Source organism: Salvelinus alpinus, chromosome 30, assembly GCF_045679555.1.
Source record: "Salvelinus alpinus chromosome 30, SLU_Salpinus.1, whole genome shotgun sequence".
Lineage (NCBI taxonomy): Eukaryota > Metazoa > Chordata > Actinopteri > Salmoniformes > Salmonidae > Salvelinus > Salvelinus alpinus.
The window spans coordinates 10,335,888-10,342,992 of NC_092115.1; the positions used below are offsets into that span (position 1 = coordinate 10,335,888).

Consider the following 7,105-nt stretch of genomic DNA (forward strand, 5'->3'; position numbering starts at 1 on the left):
TGTCATCCAAGGACACTAGCCACAAGACAACTGGACCGTGACACACTGCCGTGCTGAGTGAGGTTCGTTGTCTGAGGGGACGCCACTGAACACTCGTCTCTCCGAGGGGGACAAACATAGACAAGGTAAGAGACCGCAACCCTCAGGTCAGATCTGTTATTTCAGCTCATGAAACATGGGACCAACACATGTTGCGTTTATATTTCTGTTCAGTGTATTTACGAATCCTTGTCTTTGGGATGAGGGGGGGTGCTGCCTTGTCCCAATGTGAGAGATCACAGTGTGTGTTTGTTTAATGTTCCATTGGTGTCAAAGATTTTATGTTGAGCGGTTATATAGAAAGAGCCATGAAGCTGCTGGGGAGCCTGCTTCTGGGCCTGCTGCTGGCCGGGGACTTGAGCCTGGCTCAGGAGGAAGATGGAGAGGAGGAACCAGCCGAGGAGGCGGCTGCAGAAGATGACGAGGCGGCAGCGGAGGAGGTGGCAGAGCCCGAGAGTCCTGGGCCCGAAGTTGGACCACCTGACAACCGGCAGCCTTGTGCCATGTGGATGGGAGGAGAGCCAGGCACTTCAGGGCACAGTGAGAAACAAGGGAGAGACGGGAGAGATGGGCATGATGGCCCACGAGAAGAGAAAGGAGATACAGGTAAAACTGTGCTGCTGCCAGGTACATCTACTAAAGTTCACAGTAAATCTAATCACAGTAACCCACAATGACTTGTCATTTTTATCTATGAGGCACAGTCAATTAAAATCAATACAGACATCTAAATCCTCCCTGACTCCAGTCTTTGTGTGTACAGGTGAACCAGGTGAGAATGGAGAGCCTGGCGACAACGGCCCTCCGGTCCTTGTGGTTTCCCGGTCTGAAGGGGGCGTAGGGCGAGAGCATCCTGTTGTATCACTCTTCTTTCAGCGTGGGCCTGACAGATCCCGTCCCCGCCACCAACGTGCCCATCCACTTCAACAAATTCTTCCACAACGAGCAGCGCCACTACGATGACGTGAGCGGGAAGTTCCCCTGCTCCCTCCTCTGGGTCTACTTCTTCACGTACCACCTCACCGTCGACACCAAAGATCCTCGGGTGAGCCTGTTCAAGAACAACAAGCCCATCATGTTCACCTATAACCAGTACTACAAAAGGCAATGTAGACCATGCCTCTGGGGCTAGCATACTGAGGCTGGAGTCTGGGGACGAGGTGTGGCTGCAGATCTACGGAGGAGTTTGGAGGGGGGGTGTATGCAGACAACACCAACGATTCCATCTTCTCCGGGTTTCTTTTGCATCCCGACATGGGAGTGTTGGAGGCTAGGAGGAGACTCCGCTCTGTTGAACTTGGTAGATACTGAGGTTATGCAGGTCTTGAAGGGAGATATTGAGACTAGGGTAGGCTGTATCATCTTTTTCCTGACTGCTCTATAGGCCTCCGTTGCCCACTGGCTGGTCTGAGAGGGGAGGGGTAATAAGTTGTTTCTTACATTATTACATTTTCAAAAAGATGCACTGAATATTTTAAACTTCTCAAATGTGGGTTTTAAAATGTTGGTTTTATATCTATTGGATTCTAGCATTTAAGAAACATTAATGCAATACTATATTTAATATACAATTGAATAACAAAGTTGTGCACAGAAACAGCTTATGATCTAGATGGCTTTATGACTGTGTCACATCATACGGGGGCAGTGTCTGTGAAAAAATGTGTTATAGTAAAAATGAAGTCAGCTATGCTTTCTTTTGTCAGATAGCCATTTTGCATCGTAGTGGTTTGTAAACAAGATTAGCAACGGAGTTTTTGCTTTGCTGAAAAAAATAGGGACGTTGGCAGGTTTGAGCAAGTATCCCCAACACTTCGGGAGAGTGTGGCAGGCCAGTCACCCTTGAGACATTTACTGGATCCCATTCAGCCAACCAGTCGGTTACGGTGTGTCAGTAGTATATCCTATTTCTGGTTTTCGATGACCATGGCCATACAACTGTGCTAAGGGGAATTACATCCCTCCCTTCCCCTTACGCCTAGCCTGGCTGAAAAGCATCATGAGAATATTTATTTGGAAATCGACTCTACGGAGAAAAGAGACAGAATCTAAAAGTTGTCATGTACAATATCAACATTCCGTTATCTTTCTCATTGGATATAGTTAATTGGCAGATGCAATTCCCAAACTGACAACATCTTCATTCTAATAAAACCCCTGCTCAGACGTTTAGCTGTGCCTGTCTCTATGCCAACACTGAGGCTCAAATAGAAACTGGAGATCGGTGTAAACTACTGTACTGTGTGCAGTGGCTTCTAGCAGTGACCTAGGTATTCTACCTCCAGGTCTAGAGCCAATGGGTGACCATGTACATTACATCACTTGCTCGTGGACCAATTAGAACTAAGCTATGTTCGTTCTGGAGGATCTATCATGGTAAGACTACATTTTAATGAGACATCATGATGCTCTTGGCCACTTAAACGGTCAGACTAGTCAGGCACACAGTAGCAATAGATGAAGATGAAGAAATAACTGGAGATGTTATGGAGACACATCTTATGGAGATGTGTGGAGACAACTGCCTTGTTCAGGGACGTGATATCAAATACTGATATACAGTTGAAGTCGGAAGTTTACATACACCTTAGCCAAATACATCTAAACTCAGTTTCTCACAATTCCTGACATTTAATCCTAGTAAAAATTCCCTGTCGTAGGTCAGATAGGATCACCACTTTATTTTAAGAGTGTGAAATGTCAAAATAATGGTAGAGAGAATTATTTATTTCAGCTTTTATTTATTTCATCACATTCCCAGTGGGTCAGTAGTTTACATACACTCAATTAGTATTTGGTAGCATTGCCTTTAAATTGTTTAACTTGGGTCAAATGTTTCGGGTAGCCTTCCACAAGCTTCCCACAATAAGTTGGGTTAATTTTGGCCCGTTTCTCCTGACAGAGCTGGTGTAACTGAGTCAGGTTTGTAGGCCTCCTTGCTCGTACATGCTTTTTCAGTTCTGCCCTCAAATTTTCTATAGGATGGAGGTGAGGGCTTTGTGATGGCCACTCCAATACCTTGAATTTGTGGTCCTTAAGCCATTTTGCCACAACTTTGGAATTATGCTTGGGGTCATTGTCCATTTGGAAGACCCATTTGTGACGAAGCTTTAACTTCCTGACTGACGTCTTGAGATGTTGCTTCAATATATCCACATAATTTCCCAGCCTCATGATGCCATCTATTCTGTGAAGGGCACCAGTCCCTCCTGCAGCAAAGCACCCCCACAACATGATGCTGCCACCCCCGTGCCTCACGGTTGGGATGGTGTTCTTCGTCTTGCAAGCGTCCCCCTTTTTCCTCCAAACATAACGATGGTCATTATGGCCAAACACTTCTATTTTTGTTTCATCAGACCAGAGGACATTTCTCCAAAAAGTACGATCTTTGTCCCCATGTGCAGTTGCAAACCGTAGTCTGGCTTTTTTATGGCGGTTTTGGAGCAGTGGCTTCTTCCTTGCTGAGCGGCCTTTCAGGTTATGACGATATAGGACTCGTTTTGCTCTGGATATAGATACTTTTGTACCCGTTTCCTCCAGCATCTTCACAAGGTCCTTTTCTGTTGTTCTGGGATTGATTTGCACTATTTGCACCAAAGTACGGTCATCTCTAGGAGACAGAACGCATCTCCTTCCTGAGCGGTACGACGGCCTTGGTTTGGTTTATGACGGCCTTGGTTTATACTTGCGTACTATTGTTTGTACAGATGAACGTGGTACCTTCAGGTGTTTGGAAATTGCTCCCAAGGTTGAACCATACTTGTGGAGGTCCACAATTCTTTTTCTGAGGTCTTGGCTGATTTCTTTTGATTTTCCCATGATGTCAAGCAAAGAGGCACTGAGTTTGAAGGTAGGCCTTGAAATACACTCACAGGTACACCTCCAATCGACTCAAATGATGTCAATTAGCCTATCAGAAGCTTCTAAAGCCATGACATAATTTTCTGGAATTTTACAAGCTGTTTAAAGGCACAGTCAACTTAGTGTATGTTAACTTCTGACCCACTGGAATTGTGATACAGTGAATTATAAGTGAAATAATCTGTTTTGTAAACAATTGTTTGGAAAAATGACTTGTGTAATGCAAAACTATAGTTTCTTAACAAGAAATGTGTGGAGTGTTGAAAAAAAGGTTTTATTGACTCCAACCTAAGTGTATGTAAACTTCCAACTTCAACTGTATATGACTGGGTTTCCTATGTGTTGGTTTTCTAGTTGACAGACACTTATTGATTGATAAGAAACCAGACCAATGACAGAAGTTACATTTAGGTCATTTAGCAGACGTTCTCATCCAGAGCAATTTACAGGAGCAGTTAGGGTTAAGCGCCTAGCTGAAGGGCACATCAGATTTCTATTCCAGTCGGCTCAGAGATTCGAACCAGTGACCTTTCGGTTACTGGCCCAACGCTATTAATTGCTAGGCTACCTGCCTCCCCCATGTTGTTCTTAACACCTGCCTATCAAGGCCCCACTGGTAAATGAATGCCCCATCTCCTGTTTGATGTTCTACGTCTCTACCCACGTCATCGTAATGTTGCTAATGCAATTGTGACGATCAAAGACGGTAGAAATGTGAACATGAGTATTTTATGCCTCACCACGGTTCTCTTAAAATGCCATAGCTCCTTACAATAACAAATGGTAGAAAATACAGAATTGCTGGTGAATGTGCATTATTCACACCCCTTGACTTTTTTCACATTTTGTTGTGTTACAGCCTGAATTTAAAAAGGATTAAATTGAAATGTTTTATCACTGGCTTACACAAAACACCCTATAAAGCCAACGTGGAATTATGTTTTAAAAAGATGTTTTATTCTTATGTATAAAAAATGAAAAGCTTAAATGTCTTGAGTCATTAAGTATTCAACCCTTTTGTTATGGCAAGCTTAAGAATATCACAACAGAATGTGGAGTAAGTCTAGGAGCATGACTACTTTCTGAAGGCACTGTTAAATGCTTCTGAAATAATCTCACATTCATTGCTTTAGCCACCATCACATCATTAATAAGGGGAACTATTCATGCATGTGTCCACTGATTGGATTCATAAGAATATTTGGAAGATAAATACACAACGCAGAGAAAGAGGACAATACAGTACTAAAGGTTAAGAGGACGAGAAGTCAATAGAGTACTAACGATCAACGGAAAGAGTTTTTTTTTTCTGTAATGGGGAATTATTGATTAATGGGTCAGAGCCATGGGAGGAATTTGTCTATACAGTGAGCCTGAAATAGGATACTTGTTATTTGGCTATTGGCCCAGTTTTATTGCAAGGAATTCTAATTGGTCAACCACAGGCTAGGGCTGAGTTATAAATAACCACAACTGGAGAGAATCACTGGGGACAGGGGAGCGTGAACATCTACCTCTCTGCATGATTCGCCCTCTTTGAATAAGAATAAACCTTTTTTCCTCCGCCTGATTTTCTTTGGGGTCTGTGTTATTGAAGAGTAACAACTGCTAACAGATTTATACTGTATTTCCTGAATAAAACCACAAATCTAAATTCTGAGGAACATCACAATGCAAACCACGTGATAAGCTCACAGTTTAATCAGATGGCAATCAGCAGTGAAAGAGCAGGAATCAAGTCTATTCTGTAACTATGCAAAATGTGGGTCTCCCGAGTGGCGCAGCGGTCTAAGGCACAACATCATAGTGCTGGAGGTGTCCCTACAGACCCGGGTTGATCCCAGGCTCTGTCGCAGCCGGCCGTGACACCCATGACGTGGTGCACAATTGGCCCAGCGTTAGGAGGGTTTGGCCGGCCGGGACGTCCTTGTCCGGGACGTCCTTGTGGCGGGCCGGGCGCATGGATGCTGACTTCGGTCGCCAGTTGTATGGCGGTAGATGAATGGCACGTCAAGGGGCCTCAGGATCTCGCCACGGTATCTCTGTGCATTCAACTTGCCATTGATAAAATGCAATTGTGTTCGTTGTCCGTAGCTAATGCCTGCCCATACCATTACCCCACCATGGGGCACTCTGTTCACAACGTTGACATCAGCAAACCGCTCTCCCACACAACGCCATAAACACCGTCTCCCATCTGCCCGGTACAGTTGAAACCAGGATTCATCCGTGAAGAGCACTTCTCCAGCATGCCAGTGGCTACAACGCCAAACTGCAGTCAGGTCAAGACCCTGTTGAGGATGACGAGCACGCAGATGAGCTTCACTGAGACGGTTTCTGACAGACGGTACAGAAATTCTTCAGGTTGTGCAAACCCAGTTTCATCAGCTGTCCGGGTGGTTGGTTTCAGACGATCCCGCAGGTGAAGAAGACAGATGTGGAGGTCCTGGGATGGCGTGGTTACACGTGGTCTGCGGTTGTGAGGCCAGTTGGACGTACTGCCAAATTCTCTAAAATGAAATTCCTGCAGTCAGCATGCCAATTGTACGTTCCTTCAAAATTTGAGACATCTGTGGCAGTGATGTGTGACAGAACCACACATTTTAGAGTGGCCTTTTATTGTCCCCAGCATAAGGAGCACCTGTGTAATGATCATGCTTCTTGATATGCCACACTTGTCAGGTCGATTTAATTATCTTGGCAAAGGAGAAATGCTCACTAACAGGGATGTAAACAAATTTGTGCACAACATTTGAATAAAATATGCTTTTGTTTTTCAGCTCATGAAACATTGGACCAACACTTTACATGTTGCATTTATATTTTTTGTTCGGTGTAAATTAAAAGCCTCCAAGGGAATCTAGGAGACAAATATGAAAGACAAGGTCATTGCTAGCTGAATATCGCCATCTTGTGTCCAATGAAGGGATCAATTGAGCGTCATGTCATTTTAAACTAGCACAACTGTGCTTCTTATGCACTGTGCAGCATTTCCAATATGCTGAATTAATGCAGCAATCACATTTTGATAACAAACATGTTTACACCGTACAGTAATAAAAGTGACATTCTGCATTGTCAGTTGAGAGGCAGTGTTGTTTTTCAGTCACCATCTCTGGAATAATGCAACAGCTTAACTGCAAACGTCGGTATAAAAGTGATAACAGTGAAAGCAAACAGGCAAAAAAATGAGAATATCAAAAGA

The 7,105-nt window shown here is 44.0% G+C and overlaps 1 pseudogene; it reads left to right on the top strand.

Annotated features, from left to right (window-relative positions):
- The first annotated feature begins 347 nt into the window (after positions 1 to 347).
- LOC139560605 (adiponectin-like) lies at positions 348 to 1,445 on the top strand (annotated as a pseudogene).
- Positions 1,446 to 7,105: the final 5,660 nt, after the last annotated feature.